This window comes from Meriones unguiculatus, chromosome 20, assembly GCF_030254825.1.
Source record: "Meriones unguiculatus strain TT.TT164.6M chromosome 20, Bangor_MerUng_6.1, whole genome shotgun sequence".
In the NCBI taxonomy this organism is placed as follows: Eukaryota; Metazoa; Chordata; class Mammalia; order Rodentia; family Muridae; genus Meriones; species Meriones unguiculatus.
Window position 1 is genome coordinate 65,905,803 of NC_083367.1, and position 23,900 is coordinate 65,929,702.

Below are 23,900 nucleotides of genomic sequence, written 5' to 3' on the forward strand. Positions count from 1 at the left end.
CCTCCATATCAATCAGTAGTCAAGAAAATACTCCCACAGGCCTGCCAAACTGATAGAAGCATTTTCTCAGTTGAGGTAGCTTCTTTTCAAATATCCTTAGTTTGTGTGAAGTTGACAAAAAATTAACCAGCCCAGGTATCTGTGCAATTTTCACATAGTTAAGAGTATAGTTTAAATGAAACAGTGATGTGTGTGTGTGTGTGTGTGTGTGTGTGTTTAAAGCTAATTGACAATGTTGAAATTAAGCCTACAAATTTGAAGTCATTAATATCATGTTCAACCTGTCTTAGTTAACTCCCAAGGGAACATAATTATCCTGAATTATCTAATTTATAGTTATAAATCAGAACATAAATCTCATAACATATCGATATTGCTGGAATGGGCAATTTTCTAACGATATTTCAAAGGCGACATAAGGAGACAAGATCAGGACTTAAGAATATTGAAAGACTGGCATATGCCAAACATGTGTAGAAATAATCAGAAGCCTGGTCAAGAGATAGCCGAGCCACCCAGGAAGTAGCCAAAGCAATGGAAGCTGATCAACTACTCACAGCAAAGCAACAAGGAAAATAGGTAGCAGGAGGTGGAGCAGATACTGGAGACACGTTGTGGTTCTGCTCCAAGACAAACCTGTTGCCGAGGTCAAGTTCCACACAGATGAGGGCTCCTCTTAGAAGGAGCATCTGTGTTTACCACAGGTAAAACATACTAGAAACGAACAATCTCAACCACTCACTACTTATCAACAGTCTGTGAGTCTTTTGCAATTGCTTCTGCAGATCTCAGTCAGCCTCAGGTGGTTTTGGTTAAGCTTCCTCACCTGACTAGTCACCTGGAGCATTGCTGGTTTTGGGTAGCCTTGCCTTGCAAGATTCAATCTTTTTCCATGTGGCTCTCTTAACCCAGCAGCAGCTGAGCCTGGGAATAGTACCCTAGCAATACACAAGGAAAGAGACAAGAACAGCACAGAGCTTTTGAGGTGTGATAACATAGTGAGGTATAAGAAAAGGAGACTAGTCAGGAGCTTCCTCAGGACTATCTAATTCCCGGACTACCTTTAACCAAAGTAAGGCAAGGCTAATTCCAAGAGTGGGTGTGCAAGGGCAGTACCAAAGAATGCTGGTGCTAAGTAAGAGCATTAATGCAATCAGCATTCCACAGTGGGAGACAATACTAGGGCACACTGGCCTTTGAGAGCCAAGTGATAGAGAGACAGGTGAGTGCAGACACTTTCTGATAGAAGATAGATTGAGAATCAGTGCACGGAAAGAAAGTATCTACCGTCTACATGTTCACTCACTTGTTCAAAAGTAATTAAAGAAATAAAAACCATTCAAATCCTGGCTGCACATTTCTACCCATTATAATTTAAGAATGCGATCAGGGACATTTAGGCTAGATATAAAGAAAATCTTTCTGACAATGAGAGTCGCTAAACACTGGAATAGATTACTAGAGGAAACTGTAATTTTCTTTTCTTTTAGAGCACTTAAAATCACACTAGCTACCTAGTTATCTGGTATGTGTTCTTGGGCAGAAGCAAAAGATGAACTAATTGACCTTTCAGAGTCCCTCCAGCCCTATTATTGTCATGCTGAACCTATTCATATGGTGGAAGAAAGAGTCTAACAGCTTGCCTTTTATTCTTACCACTTAACACACATTTATTATAGTCCCTCTCTGTGTTTGGCACTCTGCTTGGTACTAGGGATACAATCCCAACCTTTAGGGAGATCATAGGCTTTGGTCAAAAGGTGGAGCACAAATGTTCCGTCGCCATTAGTAATGCACAGGGGTGATAGAAGATGCTATTTAAAACGGGGAATGTCTTCAAAGGACAAAGGATACTGTGAAAGGAAAGATCCTTACCCTAGGACTCTGCCAAGCTTTTATGCTGGCCCAAAGAGCAGAAGGTTCTATTGTTCAACTTACCCCATGCATGGCTTTGAGACAGACAAAGAAGCTTAAGAGCAGGACTGAGGTTAAGGGCTCGAGAGAACAGTTTTCAACATAATTGAGAATTTGTGGATCTCTAGAAAGCCTCTAGGGTATGCTAGTATAGAGGCATAAGAGTAAAGGCAAGAGACCAGTATTGTAAAAAGACTTGGCCAGTGAGATATCTCTTGTTCAATAGTGGCCAAAGAATAATTAAGATTATAGTTTAGCTCTTAAAAACTTATAACAAGAAAGAAAGCTGGCATAGACAGCTTCTCTAGCTTATCCCTTTCATAACTCAATAATGAAGCCTGAAAATAATGCATAAAGAAACCCAGAAAGAAATCGGGGGATTGTAAGAGGAAAACAAACTGATTTGGGATGCCAGGACTGAAGAGTTAACATGTGACTATCAGGACCTCTCAGCAGTTCCTGTCAAACACAGGGGCGTATCCTAGGCACATCCCGTCCTCAAGATACAGCAGAAGGGAGTCCAACAGAAGACCTGAGCACAACATCAAAAGTGCCAAGAGAGCCATGGAGTTGGCCTGAGCCAGGAAGCCACATCTGTGTCCACAGGCCCAAAACTATTCCATTATCTAGAGGCTCATTGAGGATGACAGCACAGTAGCTTCTTATATCCCACCAACCAGCACCTTTATACACTAGTTAAAAGCCCCAGAAGACTGCCAAAATGAGAGCCAAAGGGGTTCTTTAAACAGAAGCAAATGCAAAATGGAAGTGTGTCTGAAAACAGACAATGAAGAAAATAAAGGAAAAAGAGGTATGACAGACTAGAGGCTCCTCCTCCTCCTGAGTTTTCTTTAAAAACATACCGTAGCAGACAAACACACACCACACATCACACCATCATTTCATAGTTCAGGTAACTCAAAGTAGAAAAGATGAGATAGGAGAGAGAGTGCCATGCCAGGTCTTAGCCCTAAGGCTTGATGGACATGTGCTGAGCTAATGAAGACTGGGTCCAGGTGTCTGGGCTTTCTGACAGAGGAACTGCTGTTCCTGGAACCTCAGTGTGTTTGTTAGATACTACTGAGCAGGGAGATGGGTCGTATATAGCTGAACATGCAGATAAAGAGGCAGGGTTATCATGTAGAAGTGGTCGAGGAGGCAGCTTTGACTAATGTCAGGAGGAACCCTCTCTGTAGGGGAGCAGCTTCAGTAGGTAAGCATCCAGTGGAAGAAAGCTAGGGTAGACATGTGAAGCACACACTATCATGTTCATGCGCAGACCCAAGGAAGGCTTTGCCAGCCTTCCAAGCCTCCCCTGGGGAAGTCTTTTCCAATCCTACGGGCTGTGACATTTATTTTATTTTATTTGTCAATTTTTTAATATTTTTATTTTTTATTAATTACAATTTATTCACTTTGTATCCCAGCTTAGCGCCCTTTCTCATTCCCTCCCAATCCCACACTTCCTCCTCCCTCATCTCCTCCCATTCCACTCTCCAAGTCCACTGATAGGGGAAGTCCTCCTCCCCTTCCATCTGACCCTAGCTTATCAAGTCTCATCAGAACTGGCTGCATTGTCTTCCTCTATAGCATGGTAAGGCTGCTCCCTCATCAGAGGCAGGTGATCAAAGAGCCAGCCACTGAGCTCATGTCAGAGACAGTCCCTGTTCCCATTACTAGGGAACCCACTTGGACACTAAGCTGCCATGGTCTACATCCATGAAGAAGTTCTAGGTTATCTCCATGCATGATGCTTGGTTGGAGTATCAGTCTCAGAAAAGATCCCTGGGCCCAGATTTATTGGTTCTATTGCTCTCCTTGTGGTGCTCCAGTCCTTCTAGATCTTTCTATCTCCCCCATATTTCATAAGATTCCCCGCACTCTGCCCAAAGTTTGGCTATGGATCTCAGCATCTGCTTTGATACACTGCTGGGTATAGTCTTTCAGAGGGTCTCTGTGGTAGGCTCCTGTCCTATTCCCTATTTTCTCCCTCTTCTAATGTCTATCCCGTTTGCCTTTCTGAGTAAGGATTGATCATCTTACCCAGGGTCCTCCTTCTTGCTTAGCTTCTTTAAGTGTACAGATTTTAGTATGTGTATCCTATATTATATCTCTAATATCGACTTATAAGTGAGTAGATACCCTGTGTCTTTCTGCTTCTGGGTTACCTCACTCAGGATGATCTTTTCTAGTTCCCACCATTTGCCTGCAAATGTCATGATTTCCTTGTTTTTAATTGCTGAGTAGCGTTCCATAGTGTAAATGTACTACAATTTCTGTATCCATTCCTCAGTTGAAGGACATTTGGGTTGTTTCCAGATTCTGGTTATTACGAATAAAGCTGCTATGAACATGGTTGAGCAAACGTGCTTGTTGTATACTCGAGAATATTTTGCATATATGCCTAGGAGAGGTAGAGCTGGATCTTGAGGCAGTACTATTCCTAATTGTCTGAGAAAGTGCCAGATTGATTTCCAACGTGGTTGTACAAGTTTACATTCCCACCAGCAATGGAGGAGGGTTCCTCTTTCTCCACATCCTCTCCAGCATGTGTTATCATTTGAGTTTTTGATCTTAGCCATTCTGATGGGTGTAAAGTGAAATCTCAGAGTTGCTTTTTTTGATTTGCATTTCCCTTATGACTCACGATGTTGTGCATTTCTTTAAGTGTTTCTCTGCCATTCGATATTCCTCTACAGAGAATTCTCTGTTTAGCTCTATACCCCATCTTTTAATTGGATTACTTGATTTGTTGCTCTCCAACTTCTTGAGTTCTTTATATAGTCTGGAACTTAGCCCTCTCTCAGATATAGGGTTGGTGAAGATCCTTTCCCAGTCTGTAGGCTGTTGTTATGTTCTGACAGCAGTGTCCTTTGCTTTACAGAAGCTTTTCAGTTTCATGAGGTCCCATTTACTGATCATTGTTCTTCGAACCTGTACTGTTGGTGTTCTGTTTAGGAAGCTGTCTCCTATGCCAATGATTTCAAGGCTCTTCCTCACTTTTTCTTCTCACAGATTTAGTGTGTCTGGTTTTACGTTGAGGTCTTTGAGCCACTCGGACTTTAGTTTTGTGCAGGGTGATAAATATGGAACTATTTGCATTTTCTACATGTTGACATCCAGTTAGACCAGCACCATTTGTTGAAAATGCTGTCTTTTTTCCGTTGTATGGTTTTGGCTTCTTTGTCAAAAATCAAGTATCCTTAGGTGTGTGGCTTTATTTCTGGGTCTTCTATTCAATTTCATTGATCCATCATTCTGTTTCTATGCCAGTACCATGCAGTTTTTATTGCCATTGCTCTGTAGTACAGCTTGAGATCAGGGATGGAGAGGCCTCCAGATGATCTGCTGTTTTTCAGAATTGTTTTAGCAATTCTGGGTTTGTTGTTTTCCATACAAACTTGAGATTTTTCTTTCAAGGTCTGTAAAGAATTGTGTTGGTATTTTGATGGGAATTGCATTGAATCTGTAGATTGCTTTTGGCAGGATGGCCATTTTCACTATGTTAATCCTACTGATCCATGAGCACAGGATATCTTTCCATCTTCTGATATCTTCTTCACTTTCTTTCTTCAGAGACTTGAAATTTTTTTCAAACAGATCTTTCACTTGCTTGGTTAGAGCCACCCCAAGGTACTTCATGTTATTAGTGGCTATTGTGAAGGGTGTTGTTTCTTTCTCAGCCCTTTTGTCTTTGGTATACAGGAGGGCTTCTGATTTTTTTTTTTCAGTTAATTTTGTATCCAGCCACTTTGCTGAAGGTGTTTATCAGCTGAAGGAGTTCTCTGGTTGAATTTTTGGGGTCACTCATGTATACTATTATATCATCTGCAAATAGTGATAATTTGACTTCTTTCTTTCCAATTTGTATCCCCTTGATCTCCTTCAACTGTCTTATTGCTCTAGCAAGGACTTCCAGAACTATGTTGAAGAGCTATGGAGAGAGAGGGCAGCCTTGCCTTGTCTCTGATTTCAGTGGGATTGATTTAAGTTTCTCTCCATTGAGTTTGGTGTTGGCTATAGGATTGCTGTATATCGCCTTTACTATGTTTAGATATGTGCCTTGTATCCCTGATCTCTACAAAACTTTAAACATGAATAGGTGTTGGATTTTGTCAAATGTTTTTTCAGTATCTAAGGAGATGATCATGTGGTTTTATCCTCCTTCAGTTTGTTTATATAGTGGATTACATTGATGGATTTCCATATATTGAATCACCCCTGCATGTCTGAGATGAAGCCTACTTTGTTATGGTGGATGATATCTTTTTTTTCTTGAACTCGGTTTGCAAGTATTTTATTGAGTATTTTTGCATCAATATTCCTAAGTGAGATAGTCTGAAGTTCTCTTTTTTTGTTGGGTCTTTGTGGTTTAGGTATCAAGGTGACTGTAGCTTCATAGAATGAGTTTGGTAATGTTCCTTCTGTTTCTATTTGGTGGAATAGTTTGCAGAGAATTGGAGTTAGCTCTTCTTTGAAGGTCTGGTAGAATTCTGTGCTGAAACCATCTGGCCCTGGGCTTTTTTAAATTTTTTGGAAGGGAGACTTTTGATGACTGCTTCTATTCCCTTTGGGGGATATAGGTTAATCTATTTACCTGGTCTTGATTTAATTTTGGTAAATGGAATCTATCAAGAAAATTGTCCATTTCATTTAGATTTTCAAATTTTGTGGCATATAGGCTTTTGTCGTAGGAACTAATGATTTTTTGGATTTCCTCAGTGTCTGTTATGTCCCACTTTTCATTTCTGATCTTGCTGGTTTGAATAGTTTCTCTCTGCCTTTTAGTTTGGCTAAGGGTTTGTCTATCTTGTTGATTTTCTCAAAGAAACAGCTCTTAGTATTATTGATTCTTTAAGTTGTTTTCTTTGTTTCTAATTCATTGATTTCAGCTCCGAGTTTGATTATTTCTAATTGTCTACTCTTCTTGGGTGTACCTGATTCCTTTTTTTTTCCCCTAGGGCATTAAGGTATGCCATTGAGTTGCTTGTATGATGTGTCTCAAACTTCTTTCTGGAGGCACTTAGTGCTATGAACTTTCCTCTTAACACTGCTTTCATTGTGTCCCTTAAGTTTGGTAAGTTGTGCCTTCATTTTCATTGAGTTTAAGGAAGTCTCTAATTTCTTTTTACATTTCTTCCCTGACCAAGCTGTCATGGAGTAGAGAGTTATTTAGTTTCCATGTGTATGTAGGCTTTTTGTTATTTCTGTTGTTGAGGTCTAGTTTTAGGCCATGATGGTCTGATAGGATACAAGGATTATTTTGATCTTCTTGTATCTGTGCTGTGGCATTTATGTCCTTTACGTGGTCATACTCATGTCAACAATATACATTCTCTTATGGCTTCCCTTATCACTACAAGATGGTTCAGCTTTTAGGAGCATTTGTGGCTCTTCCAGAGCAGAGCTGGGTTCCTAGTACTCACAATAGATGGCTCATAACTACCTATGTCTCTAGCTCCAGGGAATACAACATCCTTTTCAGGCCCTTATAGGTCCTTACACACACGGAACACATACACACACACACACACACACACACACACACACACACTCATGTGTTTATACACACATAAGAATAAATAAGTAAATAAAAATAATCCTTTAAAAAGTTGAAAAGACAAAGGGTAAATGGTAATATTTTAACTTGAATTCACACAACATTGATACCAGTAATCTTTGATAAATCATCTATGCATATTGAAATACCCCAAGTTACCAGCAAGACTATAATTCTGTACTCAAAATACAAGAAATAAGAAACTAGGGAGATGGATAGGTGGATAGAAGGTCTTGCTGTGAAAGTATGAAAATCTGAGCTCCAGTTTGTAACAAGCCCATTAAAAAGTGGCAAGGCCACAAACTCACCTGTAACACTTACAGAGTCAAAGGAAGAAATGGGAGATTTGTCTGAGACTTCCTGGCTGACAGCCTAGCTCCAGGTTCAATGAGATATTGTCCCAAAGGAATAGGCAAAGTGATAAAATGGTGTCTTCCTCTGGCATCTGTGCATGCATAGGCTCTTTACCTCACAAATACATGTGTGCACATACCATACACACATATACTATACACACACATACACATATACCACAACACACACACACACACACACACCACACCAAGCACAGAAGAATATCAACAAACATGTTTAAGTAACCTATAGGCAAGTAAGAAGAGGGAAACATAAGAAAAAGAAGCAGAAATTAGAATAATAAATTGCCAAAAATTAGCTTCAGGGTAAATGGTTTAAATACAACAACTAAACAAATTGTCATAATGAGTAAAATAAAAGTGATTAAACTACCTAGTTCTTACAAGAAAATCACTTCAAATTAAAAAAGATAAACCACTGAAATGTTAATATAAAAGAAAAGGAAGTAGCATATAAATGTCATGTGCAGCAGACTAGATAGCAAAGGAAAAAAACAGAGACACAAAGACATTATAAGGTTATCAAAGTATAAATGAATACCAATCCCAAATAGGAACCTACTGAATGGTGAAACACTTAAATCCTTGATGAAAAAGAAAGAACTTAAAAATCTACTCTCACGGTTGATCCAATAATGTTCCCACTATCAATCACTGACAGAAATTCTTGAGAGCAAAGGCTATCTTATCCAGCTGTGGAATACTCAAGCAATACAACTGAATCTACCTGTTTAGAATACCCTACACGGCAACACACATTGCTTTTCATGCACTGATGGAGCATCTGCCAGCATAGGCCACACCCTGAACTAGAGAAAAAGACTTTCATAAACTGAAAATATTAAAAAACTCTTCTCCCACCATAGTGGAATCAAAATATATGTGAATAACAAAAAGATGACAGAAATATAATCAAACTGGTAGAAATTACATAAAACATTATAAAATAAATTATGGTTCAAAGAGGAGCTCTTGGAGCAAAAATTTTAAAAACACAATGAAAATATAGCTTATCAGAATGCACAGGCTGCAGCCAAGCCAGTGCAGTCAGGAGCTTTATAGCATTAAATACTAGGAATCCAATATGTAATTTTCTACTTCAAGAAACAAAAGAAAGCGAGGCCTGGTGGCACACACCTATAATTCCAGCACTGGGGAGTCAGAGGCATGTGGATCTCTGTGCGTTCAAGGCCAGCCTTGTCTACAAAATGAGTCTAGGACAGCCAAGGCTACACAAAGAAGCCCTGTCTCAAAAAAACTGAAGAAGAGCAAGAAGCAGCAGCAGCAGCAGAAGAAGAAGAACAACAACAAGTACAAAAAGAACAAGAAGAATAAGAACAATAAAATGAAGTGTTTTCTTCAAATTAATCAATAAAATACAATCAAGAGAGAAAAGTCACAAATTACCAATGAGGAAGGAGAAAATAGTACAGAACCCATAGTTATTAAAGGAGCAGTAGAGAAATACTTCAAAACTGTCACATCCGTGAATTCAACAACTTCAAAGAAATGGAACATTTTCTCAAAAGCCATAAGGGAGCAGTCACTTAACTCAAGTGAATAATTGAAAGAGTCACATGATCACTGAAGCCAGGGACCTTGAACTGAAAAGGAACTATTCAGAGCCAGATTGATTCACTGGAGAATTCTTCCAAACAGTAATTTTATATTATCTCTTCTTGGCAAATAGAAGAGGAAAACCACTTCCCCAATAACATTATTATTTTGCTACCTAAGACAAACAAGTCTAAAAATAAATTCATAAAGCAGTAACTTTCAAAGGCCCAGATTCAAAGTTTTTCAAAAAAACTCAACAAAACAAATATTAAAATTGATGCTAAGAATTATATGCTACACTCATTTGGAATTATTTCAGGTATGTAATACAGTTCAGTATTTTAGAAAATCTGTGGATGTGATTCACTATCATAGCAGACTAAAGAAAATATGTTATTAATTATACACAGAGTATTTCACAAGACCCAGAATTCACTCATGAGTTCTAAAAATTTCTCAATAGTTTAGAAATAGTGGATTACTCAGAAATAGCAAATATGTTTCACTGCCCTTTGACAAAGGTGAAGAATAAATTGAATAGAGAAAGGCTAACCTTTCAACCAGCACTTTTAGGGCAATTGGCTATTGACAGAAAAACTGAAACTCACACTTTATATAACAGTCACCTCAAAATTAACCACAGGCTTCAATGTAAAACATTTTTATATAAACTTTAGGATAATACATAGGAGATTGTCAGGATACAGCGTTATGCATAGTTTTAAAATTCCGCTGTGCTGTGATACAATAATTGTGTTCCATAGCATTTATTTCAGAGAATAGTGCACAATTTCTTACATGAAACTGTGTACATGGTTTTTAAATTTATTGTTTTTATTTGTATATTCTGGGGTGATGGTCAGAGGACAACTTGCAGCGGACAGTATTCCTTCTACCGGGTGGTTCCCAGGGATTGAACTTGGGTTGTCAGGCTTGGCAGTAAGGGATTTTACTGTCTGAACCATCCTAATGGCCACAGCACAGGAACTTTTGTAACAGCTAACCAGCCAAGGTGTTCTGCAGTGAGTAAAGTGTTCAGCTTTTTGTGATACACCCAAATCACTGAATGCTGCCCAGCAATGCAAGGAAACAAGCTACTGATGTACGGAGCAACTTGAATGAATCTCTAGGAAATATGCTTAGTGAAGAAATGAGAGCTGTGTGCTCACATAACGGTCTGATTATCCTCCCATAGCAAGCATGAATAGTGGCACCATAGAAATGAGAAACAAATTAGTTTTCTTCCAGAATTAGGAATACAAAGGGTGACTGTGACAGACACTTAGGGGGGACATTGTGCCAATGGACTGCTCTACGTCTTGACCATCCATTTCATTATCCTGGTGGGAATATTGCATAAGAATTTTACAAGATGTCAACTCATAATATTATTTCTGACAATTGAATGTAAATCTATATTATATCAAAATGAAACTTAAGCTTTAAATTCTATCAAGAAGTGGGCAGATTTACAATACAGAAAATTTAAATACTGGGACATAAAAAGTGAGCAAATATACTGCAGGGTATTGTGGTTCCTCATAGTATGAATAGCTAAGCTTGGGTGCCAACTTGACTATGTCCAGAATGAACAAAAGTCAAAGATGCTAGGTTGCTCCTATGATGAATTTTCTTGATCAGCTTATTTGAAGCAGGAAGAAGTACCCTATGTTTGCATGGACACCTCCTAATTGTAGTCGAAGGAAACTTAGCTTTTTGCCTGCTTACTTTCATTCTCACTGGCAAGTGCACCTACCCAGTCGCTGCTACATTCCTTCACCAACATTAAAACCAGATTCTTCAGGGTTCAAACGTAGGGTGGAGAGCAGCATCTCTCCAGGAATCCTCCAGATTTGCAGATTCAGAATTGAACTGCTGAGATACACAGGTTCACAGACTGACAACTACTGGACTCTTGTCCACTGCAGTGTGAGAAAGTCTTTGTCAGATTACCAGGAGTACATTCTATAAGCCAATCTAACAACCCCCCTTTGACATACACATATGTGTGTGCATGATATATACATATCATACATATATATTATATTCATTCTATCAATTCTGTTCCTTTGGAGAATCCTGCTTAGAATTGATAAGAAAATGCAAATAGTGAGGCATCAAGCATCATTTCCATTAATGATTTAATAAAATACCAATACTATAATTAGCTTATGGCAGCAGATGGTGAGAAGATGATTCTAGAACAGAGAACTTACCAGAGAAATTAAACACTCAGATACTTGTTGTATTAGTTACTTTTCTTGTTTCTCTGAAAAATAACAAGAAATGACGGGTTTGTTTGGTTGCCTTTAGCAGAGGAAGTTATGGCAGAGGTCCTGGTAGCAGGGGCACGAGGCTCAAACTCTTCACATCTAGACAGACCAGAAACAAGAGATGTGTTACTTAGCTGCCTTCCTGGTTCCTACTTTTTTATTCATCCAGGATCTCTCCCCATGGGATGCTGCTGCCACACTCTTCTCCTAAGTTAAAACTCCCTAGAAATGCCCTCTGGGATGCACCCTCCGCTTGCTTCCTTAATGGCCTAGGTGTTTCTTAAACCAATCAAGTTATCACAATGAATCATCATGCTTATTAACTCAAAAATAAGCCTTCAGTTGTGTTCACATGGAGATGCACTGAAGTAGAACCTCACTGGAAACACTGAGCATCTATCTATTCTAAGCTGACTGCTTAATGAATTATGGACATCTGAGATGTTAGAACAGTATGCGACTCTTCAAAAATTAAATCAGCTCTATGCTGCCAACATACAATTACCTAAAAGTACTTGTCACATTAAATGCAAAATACAGCCAGGCGTGGTAGCACATACCTTTTTAGTCTCTGCTCTCTAGAGGCAGAGATGGGCAGATCTCTATGAGTTTCAGGCTAACTTGATCTACATAATGAGGTTCAGGCTACTGAGGGCTGAATAGTAAAATACTGTCTAAAGAATAAATTGAAAAATTGAGTATGATCTGATAACCATTTATTTCAGAATAAAAAACTATGACAGATAAAAAAGCTTACTTATATATTTTAGATGGGTATGGAAAAATAGTTTTTCTTTGAACAAGATAATTGGGGATATTATGTTAAGAATATTTTCTACTATAAACATTCCTATGCCATTTAAAATTTTTTTTATTTTTATATTAATCATAGGTTATTTACTTTGTGTCCTAGCCATAGCCCCCTCCCTCATCTCCTCCCTGCCCCTTTCCAAGTCCACTGCTAGGGGAGGTCCTCCTCCCCTTCCATCTGTCCCTAGCTTATCAGGTATCTTCAGAACTAGCTGACATGTCCTCCTCTGTGGCCTGGCAAGACTGTTCTTCCCTCGGGGCGGGGGTGGGGGGAGGTAAAGGAGCCAGTCGTGGAGTTCATGTCAGAAATAGTCCCTGTTCCTCTTACTAGGGAATCCACTTGGTTACTGAGCTACTATGGGCTAAATCTGAGCAGGGGAATGGATACAGAAATTGTGGTACTTTTACTCAATTAAAAACAAGGAAATCATGAAATTTGCAGGTAAATGTGGGATCTAGAAAAGATCATACTGAGTGAGGTACCCCAGAAGCAGAAAAACACACACAGTGTATACCCACTTATATAGACCTATAAGATAGGCAAAACATACTAAAATATGTGCACCTAAAGAAGATAAACAAGAAAGAGGACCCGGGTAAGATGATCAATCCTCACTTAGAAAGACAAATGGTATGGACAAGGGAAGTAGGAGAAAACAAGCAACAGGACAGAAGCCTACCACAGAGGGCCTCTGAAAGACTCTACCTAGTAGTGCTTAAAATATTTAACAATTCACTGATTAGGTCTTGTAAAGTTTATATAAAATAAACAAAGCTGGAATAAAATTTTTGATTAATAAAAGGTTAAGTTTATCCACTATGCCACTGTATTGTTAGTGCCTAGCCAGGCCCTCTGAATAATGAAAATCACACAACTGGATTAAGCACCCTACTGAGCATTAATGGTGTGGAAAGAGAATCAAGAAAAAGGACCTGTGCTCCTACTATGTGTGTAAGGGAGGGTTGAAATTAAAAATCAAAACAAAACAAACAAACAAACAAAAAAACCCACAAGCTGAGGAAAGAATAGTAGCTTATGAAGTGTGTAGACAGATCAATGGCATCCTGAATGTCTTGTCTCCCCACCCATGAGAATCAAGAGAACTGAATGAGGACATTGAACTTTGACAGGATTGTACAATTGCTCAGGTCCTATAAGTCTCAAAGAATGGAATTGCTGACCCAACCATCTGGACCTATGTCAGTTCCTCTCACCATGCCCATCTATACGAATACAAGATGGAGGGACTTAACCCAAAATTATAATCCTCAGTTCTCGGAACATCCCATAAAGACCGCCGGCATGTTTAACTATCCTAATTAACATTCATTTCTGTTATGATGAAAGAATCATGTCTCACAAATACAAATAGGATACTAGCACTGCAGTGGCTTTGCAGAGAGCTATAGGCATCCACAGATGTGAAAGGAAAAGCCCCATGAGCTGAGCCATTGATGACAAATTCTGTTCCCCAGCTCGTGACAGTAGCAGTGAGTGAGACAGATGGCTCAGGGCTCTCATACATTAGGATTTTTCCCCATTAGCTATTTATAGGGAAATCTTTTAAAAATGTATATGCTTAAAAGTTTAAAGTGTGCTACTCAGGACGGTACATTGATAAATGGGTATGCTATAGGTTACTCCATTCCCTTGCTTCAGACTTAATTTTATTGCCAGAGGTAACAGAAAATACAAAGTGTTTCAAGTTCCAGATCTAAACGCTTAAATAAAAGAAGTTTTTTTTCTTAAGTTAAAAAAAAATCTCAAATATTCAAACAAAGTGCATTTATACCAAGGGAAAGATAGAATAAGAAAATAAGGTAACAAAAATGATATGTGGACATATAGAAAATATATTTAAATTAAATGGAAGGAATGACTAGACAAAATCCCCATGAGAAGTCAGTATATACGGATGCCCTGGGTACCCTTGTGGCCCTACACAACAGCCTGGAAAGCAACACCTTGACGGAAAAGATGCTATGGTGGCCACAGCCTTGGAAATCTGCCTAATTATTAAATTAATTCAGTTCCCACAGATCTCTGAAGCGCCTAAGTCCATGTGCAGAGATGGATGGAGAGGGGAACGCGATGCAGTCAGGTGACACATGTAGCTGTCAGATCGTGACTGTATTCTAGACTATGGTCTTGTAGTCTATGTGGAGACTACAGTATGGAGAGACAGACAGCAGAACATGCATGATCATAGACCAGCAGCCTCAAGCTCCCGAGAAACCAGGAGTATCAATCCTTGACCTTCAACCAGAGGCTCTGAAATTCCCTGTCTGGTACAACAATGTATTGTAGTACAGGCTGATATCCTAGAATTAAATCCCTGACGAGATAGATGCAGGCAGAGCTGGGGATATTCAGCTCGGGGAAATCATATTGTTTGAATCTGAAGAATGAAGTACCCTAGATGAAATATGCTAAACACATACATATCTTCCATTTTAACCATCTTTTTAAAAGTTAATATTTTATCGTCCCCCTTTTATTCTCTGTAGTGATGGGTGGCATATATAGACGCTGGCAAACCATGAGAACCAACTCTGAAAAATATCATAGGAACAACACACAATAAAAACCTCTTTAATTCAATGGCATTGTTAGTCTAAAATTCATACCATTTTATACATAAGTAAATTCTAATTTAGCTGGTCTAAGTAAGTATTTTCACCATCTTCAAAGAACTTGTTTTTGAATGGTATATCCAGAAGAACAAATTGTTCACCAATGTAAAGTGTTATAAGTATGTGTTTTCTGGAGGAGGGGGGAATGATTAAAAGAGAGACAAAAAGAAATTAGAATCACACTTTGATATGAAGATGATAGAGGACCCAAAAGAGGGGATGAATAAGTCCCTTACAGCCAGGAAAATACAAACAAAAAAATTGGAGAAAATGAATAAATCCCTCAAAGAAAGCCATAAAAACAAAAACAATTGGAAAGAAACAAATAAAACTGTTCAAGACCTGAAAATGAAAATAGAAGCAATAAAGGAAACACAAAGGGAAAGAATTCTGGGAATGAAAAATTTAAGAATTCAAACAGGAACGACAGAGGCAACCTTCACTAACAGAGTACAAGAGATGGAAGAGAGACTCTCAGGCTTTGAAGATACCATAAAAGAAATAGACACTCAGTCAAAACAATGTTAAATGTAACAAAATTCCTGATACAAAACATCTAGGAAACCTAGGACACTATGACAAGAATAAACCTAAGACTAACAGGACTAGAAGAAGAGTCCCAGCACAGAAAATATTTTCAACAAAATTATAGAAGAAATTTTTCCTAACCTAAAGAAGGAGATTCCTATAAACCTACAAGAAGTATATTGAACACCAAATAGATTTGACCAGAAAAGAAAGACTAAAAACATATAAAACAAAGAAAAATATTAAAAGCTTCAAGGGAAAAGGAACACATAACATACAAAGGCAGACCTATTAGAATTACACATGATGTCTCGGTGAAGACTGTAAAAGCCAGAAGGGCTTGGACGCATTTATTGAAAACTCTAAGAGAACACAGATGCCAGCGTAGACTACAGTAAAACTTTGGATGGAGAAAATAAGTTATTACATGAGAAAGTCAAATTTAAACACTATCAATCTACAAAAATCCCTACAGAAGGTGTTAGAAGGAAAACTCCACCCCAAGGTGGTCAATGACACCTGTGAAAACACAGAAAATAATCTCACACAAGCAAAATCAGAAGACAAACACCTTCTCTCTCTCTCTTCTCTCTCTCTCTCTCTCTCTCTCTCACACACACACACACACTCATACACATTCACACACCACTACCACTACCAACAGCAAAAAGAAAACAAAAATCAGTATAACAGGAACCAACCAACAATTATTAGTTGCTAATATCTCTCAATATCAATGGCCTCAATTCCTCAATAAAAAGATACAAATTAGAAAAATGCGAAAACAGGATCCGTCCTTCTGATTCACCCAAGAATCACACCACAACAAGAAGATAGGCATAACCTCAAGGTTAAAGGTTGGAAAAAATAATTCCCCACCATTGGACCTAAAAAGCAAGACAGTATTGTCATTTTAAAATCCAACAGACTCAAGCCAAAACTAATTAAAAGAGATGGGGAATTTCCTCACCAGAGGAAAAAATTACCAAGATGGCATTTTAATTCTTAACATCTATGCCCAAAACACAACTACTATTGTAAAAGAAACACTGAAATAGCTTAAATCACATATTGATTCTCATGCACTGATAGTGGGGACATCATTACCCCACTCTTACAAATGAACAGGCCATCCAGACAAAAACTAAAAAGAGAAATATTAGAGCTAACAGACATTTTAAACCAAATGGACCTAACGGATATTTCACCCAAACACGAAAGAATATAACTTCTCAGCACCTCAGGGAGCTTTGTCCAAAACTGACTACATACTTGGACACTAAGAAAGTCTCAACAGATAGAAAAAAATTGAAATAATTCACTGCATTTTATCAGACCACCATAGATTAAAGCTGGATATCAACAACAGAAACAACAAAAACCTTACAAACTCATGGAAAATGACCAACTCTCTACTGAATGAAAAGTGGATCAAGACAAGAATAAAGAAAGAAATCAAAGACTTTCTAGAATTCAGTAAAAATAAATACACAACGTACCCAAACTTATGAGACAAAATAAAGTCAGTGCTAAGAGGAAAGTTTATAGCACCAAGTGCCTACATTAAAAAATTAGGGATCTCACAGTCCCACACTAGCAACTTTCCATCACACCTGAAAGTTCTAGAACAGCTGTTCTCAACCTGTGGGTCACAACCCAGACAGCGGTCACATTCCAGACATTCTGCATATCAGATATTTGCATTATGATTCATGGAAGACACAAAATCACAGTTATAAAGTAGCAACAAAATAATTTCATAGTTGAGGGTCACCACAACATGAGGAACTGCATTAAATGGTCACAACCTTAGGAAGGTTGAGAACAACTACTAAAGAACAAAAAGAAGTAAGCACACCCAAGAGGAATAGATGGCAAGAAATAATTAAAGTGGGGGCAGGAATCAACAAAACAGAAACAAAGAGAATACAAGGAATCAGTGGAACAAAGAGTTAGTTTTTAGAGAAAATCAAAAACATAGACAAACCCTTATCCAAACTAACTAAAAGAAAGAGAATATCCACACTAACAAAATCACAAACTGAGAGACATAACAACAGATAATAAAGAAATCCAGAAAATCATAAAAGCATACTTTTAAAAAAACTTATATTGCACCAAATTGGAAAATCTAAAAGAAACTGATAATTTTCTTGATAAAAAAACTTGATTTTCTTTCTTACCAAAGTTAAATTAAGATCAGATAAAAAAAATTTTAAATAGACCTATGAACTCTAATGAAATAGAAGCAGTTATTAAGTCTCCCAACCCAAAAAAAATATTTTTAAAAAAGCTAAGGGCCAGACAGTTTTAGCTCATAATTCTACCACACTTTCAAGAAATAGTTAACAACAATACTCCTCAAATTATTATACAAAACATAAACAGAAAGAATGTTGCCCAGTTCAGCTTTTGAGGCCACAGTTACCCTGATACCCAAACCACGTAAACACTCAACTGAGAAAGAGAATTGTAGACCAATTTCTCTTATGAACATTGATGCAAAAATACTCACTAAAAATACCAGCAAGCCAAATCTGAGACCATATCAAGAATATCATCCACCATGTTCAAGTAGTCTTTATTCCAGAAATGCAGGAATAGTTTAACATAAAAAATATTTAATGTAACCTAACATATAAACAAACTAAAAGGAAAAAACAACACATGATCATCTCATTAGATACAGAAAAGGCCTTCGATAAACTCTATTATCTCTTAATGATAAAAGTCCCAGAGAGAATAGGGAAACAAAGGCCATACATCAACATAGTAAAGGCAATTTACATCAAGCCAATAGCCAACATCAAGTTAAATGGAGAGAAACGTAAAGAAATTCCATTAAAGTCAGGAATAAGACACATTGATCAATGGAATTTAACTGAAGTCCCAGACACACCCATGGACTCCTGAATTTTGACAAAGCCAGAGATATACAACGGCAAAAAAAAAAAAAAAAAAAGCATTTTCGACAAACGGTGCTGGTCTAACTGGATGTCTGCGTGTAGAAGAATACAAATGGATTCATCTCTATCACTCGTCACAAAACTCAAGTCAAGGTGAATCAAAGACTTAAAAACATGAAACAAGATACACTGAACCAGATAGAAGAAAAGGTGGGGAATAGCCTTGAATTCATTGGCTCAGAAGATGACTTTCTGGACAGAACGCCAACAGCTCAGGCATTAAGATCAATTATTACTAAGTGGGACCTCAAGGAACTGAAACGTGTCTGTAAGGTAAAGGACATCAGCAGTTGGACAAAGTGGCAGCCCACAAAATGGGAGAAGATTATTTTACCAACTTCATATCCAGTAGATAACTAATACCCAAAATATATAAAGAACTCATGAAACTAGGTATCAAAAAACCAAATAGTCCAATTAAAATATGGGGTACATATCTAAACAAAATTCCCAAGAGAAGAATCTCAAATGGCTGAGAAGCACTTAAAGAAATATTCAACATCCTTAGCCATCAGGGAAACGCAAATCAAAACTACTTTGAGAGTCCATCTTATACCTGTCAGAATAGCTAAGATCCATAACACATGTGACAGCTCATGCTAGCAAGGCTATGGAGAAAGGAGAACACTCTTCCATTGCTGGTGGGAGTACAGACTTCTACAACCACTATGGAAATCAATATGGAGGTTCCTCAGAAAACTGGGAATCGATTTACATCAAGACCCAGCTATACCATTCATGGGCATTCACCTAGAGGACACTCTATTCTACCACAAGGAAACTTGCTCAACTATGTTCACTGCAGCTTTATTCATAGTAACCAGAAAGTGAAAACAACCTAGATGTCCCTCAACAGAAGAATAGATGAACAAAATGTGGCATATTTGTACAATGGAGCATTATTCAGCTTTATTTTTTTAATAACATCATGAGATTTGCAGGAAAATGAATAGAACTAGGAAAAAATCATTCCAAGTGAGTTAACCCAGACCCAGAAAGACAAATATTGCATGTGTTTACTTATAACTGGAAATTAGGATATTAGTGAATTAAGTAAATGATAATCTGTAAACCCAAGAGAGGAGGGGTCTAGGAGGGATACATGAATTAACCTGGTAAGAGGAATTAGAATAGATTTTGCAGATGGAATGGAGGGAGGTAGAGACAGGAGTGGGTGGGATGAGGTGGAGAGGGAAACGGGATGCAATGGGGGACACCTCAGCTCATCTATTCACATGAGGACTGTCTTTCTCCCCTGTGGTCCTATAGGGAAGTCCTATCAGGGGAAAGTGATCAGAAAACAGGCAACATAATCTGTGTCAGAGATATCCCCCACTCCCCTAACTAGTGGGCCAACATGAAGCCTAAGATGCCCATTGTACTTATCTTCTTGGGGGTCTGTGCATTGTAGTATGTCTATCCTGTACTATATGACTAAAATCCGTTTATAAGTGAGTATATACCATGTGGGTGTTTCTGGGTCATCCTCACTCAGAATGATCTTTTCTAGTTCCATCCATTTGCCTGCAAATTTCATGATTTCTTTGTTTTTAATGGGTGAGTAGTATACCACTGTGTAAATGTACCACGGTTTCTTTATCCAGTTGAGGGACAGCTAGGTTGTTTCCAGATTCTGGCTATTATGGATAAAGCTTCTATGAATATGGTTGAGCAAATGCCCTTGTTTTATGGTGGAGCATCTTTCAGGTGTATGTCCAAGAGTGGTATAGCTGGGTCTTGAGGTATGGCTATACTCAAAGATCCATGCCTTGTCTAGTCGACACTGGAAAGGCTTCCTGTAGCAGCATATGGGAGTGGATAGAGACCCACAGCCAGATATCACGGAGAGAGAGGTCTTTGTTGCGTTTCTCCCCTTGGAGCTTGGGGAATCCTTGGAGGAAGAGACAGAAAGTTTATGAGTGAGAGTGCATGGAGAGCATCAGGGAGAGCGTGACCCACTGAATCATCTAAGCAGAGCTCATGTGAGATCACAAAGACTGGAGCAGCCAGCACAGCTTTGTACCAGGTCCTCTATGTGTTGCGACTGGTAGCTTAGTGTCTGTGTGAGACTCCTAATTATGAGAACAGGTATGTCTCTGACTCTTTTGCCTGCTCTTGAGACTCTTTTCCTCCTCTTGGGTTGCCTTGTTCAGCTTCAGTGTGAGGGCTTTTGACCCTTGTCTAGTATCTTGTTTCGTCATGTTTGGTTGTTGTCTCTTGGAGGTCTGCTGTAATAATAATAAAATCCACCATAACATATTTGGTATGAGAAAGGAAGTTTATTGTTGAAGGGAGAAGGGGCACTCCCAGAGAGACAGAGACAGAGATAGAAGAAGAGAAACAGAATTCTTTAGAGCAGACAAGGTAGAGTGGGTTATGTCCTATGCACCTTGCTATGGCAGGTAATTATATTAGAGGTTGCTAGAAGTTGGCTAGTGGGAATAGCCTAACATCCTCTCCTTTCAGATGGGAGATTGAGGAGGAGTGGATATGGGAAAGAGAAGAATAGGGTGAAACCCTTGTGACATAAAAAGGATAGTCAATTTTACCTTAAGCAAATGCGAACCTGAAAAGCAATGTACTTCAAAACCTACCTGACCCAGTGATTTCAGACCTGAAAATTAAGATTGTGACCTGACAGAGGAGCTCTGGGCAAGACGCACCCATTACAGTTACTAAGTCACAGCAGCTGTGGGTGCCTGCATTGGGTCTGCACAAGAATGGCCATCAACAGCTAGGTAGGTAGGGGAGGGGCTTGAAGGCTCCACCCCTCACTCCTGGCCTGCTTGGTCCTGATAGATTCAGGGAGCACAAGAGCCATTGCCTTCAGTTGTGGGCACACTGGTGCCAATCGACAGTTGCAATCCTGGTAAAACTAAATGGCTCACAGAGCAAAACCGAAATAGAGAAAAGGGTAATGATTGGGAGTGGGGAATGGGAGGAAAAAACAAAAGAATAGGGAGGAGGAGGGATGAGTGGAGGGAAGGGAAACTGTTGGATGTATTGTACAAGAGAAAAATCTATTTTCAATTAAAAAGAAAGACTCACACTTTGGGAGAAGAAGCAATGATTTGCATAGAATGTTTGACTTGGAGAGTGGTTCTGTATGAAGGCAATTTAGTGTTGTAAAAGCAAGTAGGTTCCAATGTTAGCTAAAGCAAAGTGAATGACTTTGGGAACGTCATTAAACTTTGTCTTAATTCCCTCTTGCTCTATTTAAGCTCTGTACAAGAGAATATGCCTTTTTAAAGTCAAGTTTAGGTCATGTTTTTAAGTGCTGGAAATAAAACTCAGACACAAATTAGGTAATATATATATATATATATATAACATATGTATATTAAATGTATATGTATAATATGTACATATGTCTTGAAAATAGTTGAATATATTGAATAAATACCATTTCCTTTTGAAATTACTATTTTATGTTTAGCACTACACAGAAATATTTTTTGTAAAACCAACAGAACATCTAGTTTTTTCTCTGAGGATCTTTACATTATTAAGTGTACCGAAGGCAGATAAAATTAAGACTACCTCTGAAAAAATTTTAAATTGTTCACTGTTCAGTTAAGCTGACAATCGTGCTTTTTAGAAACACCTTGAGCTTATTTTAAAAACACGTCAGGATGCATAATCCCTGTAGGCAGTTTTTGTTCACTGTAAGGCAATATAAAATGTAGGTATCCCATCATTGTTAGTGCCAGGAAATTCACATATGCCAGTATTACATTCTTATGTTTACTACTTTAACTTTTTTATTTCTAGTGTAAATAAAACAAAAATGTTCGATTCAAATAGGTTTCTGGGATGAACAATTCATGTGGATGCTATCCTTTGGTGTCAGAAAACCTGGTAGAATCAGATTATTGTAGAAGACTCATCCTTGCTTTTCCTCTTCCTACAGTGCTCGTTCTGATTTTAACTGAAGTAGCTGTCTATTGTCGCTCATGCAGCTCTGGATGAATGGGTTTTAATTTGACCCTCAAGAGTCAGTCTAGCCAAATAATAACAATGAAAATGCATGAGAACAGCAATTTCAACCTGGCTATTTCACAGACAAGCTTATTTTATGCATCAATAGCAAATAAATCAAGAAATTGGATGGACTTGCTGAATGTCTTTCACTGCTGTAAGTAAATCCATCTAGCTAGCGTAACAAGCAGTTCTGAAGATTGGAGTGTAAGCAGAGAAGAAATATTGATTGATTGCTTTATTTAGAGTGGAACTGCAGTACCACCTACGCAAGGGATTTAGCATATCTAGCCAGTCAGTACCATGTTGTTGCAAGGTAGGTTAGACACGCACGTGTGGACTCCCAACCCTTAACCCAAGCCTATCTCTAAAAGTACATCATCTCCTACCAAAGCTATCAGCTTTGGGTAGATGCAAGTGGCTGTACCTACAATAGATTATGATAATGCCACATTGTAGCTTGGCTCCATAGGGATGTCAAAATCCATCCATAGAAGCCAGCTGTTTTCACCCAGCCTTGCAAACATTTAAACAAGAACATCTTACATGAAAGAACTAAGTTCTACATCCATGCTCCATGCAGGAGACTCCTATCCAAACAACCATCCCTTCCTTGCTGGCCAGGTACCATCTTCTTATTGTAAATTATTAGTTTTCAAACAAGCATGCTACAATGAGGCCCTGTTCCATACTCCAAGAATAGAAGTCTTCCTGAGAAAAAAAGAACATAAAGGAATTAAACTCCTGGGTTAGCAGTTGGCCTGCCCTGATGGAAAACTCACTAAGCTGTTTTTTTCATGATTTGATTATTCTGAGTTCCAGTTGCCAAAAGTATATTGTTATTTAGATACTCTGCAGAAGACTTCATATGTGAAGAACCAAACTAAACAAAAATAATATTCCATGTACCTATTGCTATGAAATTAAAATGTCCTAAGTTTTTTGATAATTTTGAAAGGGACAAATTCTAAACGCTTTGTGTAGCCACAAAGAAACACACAGCACTTGTGCCTGTAGGTTCTCCCGTAACATGAAATAAACCCCAGTGATTTCTAACATAGAGGTGATTCAACTGTTACAGCCGCCAGAGAAAAGCAGGGCACGTTTGGGTGGTAGGAGTGCTCCAGTTTTATTCTGTCTAGGAAAACCAGATTGACCAAAAGCAGTTTATGGAAGGAGAGGGTTTGTTTCAGTTTACAGGTCACAAGTCCATCATGTCAGAACAGAAACCCAAGCAGAAACTTGAAGCTGAAATAATGGAGAACTTCTTGCTTGCAGGTTCACAAGCTCAAGTTCAGCAGCTTTC

The 23,900-nt window shown here is 38.4% G+C and overlaps 1 long non-coding RNA gene across 1 annotated transcript in view; it reads right to left on the reverse strand.

Annotated features, from left to right (window-relative positions):
* Window positions 1–11,650: 11,650 nt before the first annotated feature.
* LOC132649469 (uncharacterized) overlaps window positions 11,651–23,900 on the reverse strand; it is a 77,014-nt gene continuing 64,764 nt past the window's right edge. Inside the window, exon 3 of the long non-coding RNA XR_009587914.1 lies at window positions 11,651–11,777. This is a non-coding gene — a long non-coding RNA (uncharacterized LOC132649469). The remainder of the gene's footprint in view (window positions 11,778–23,900) is intronic.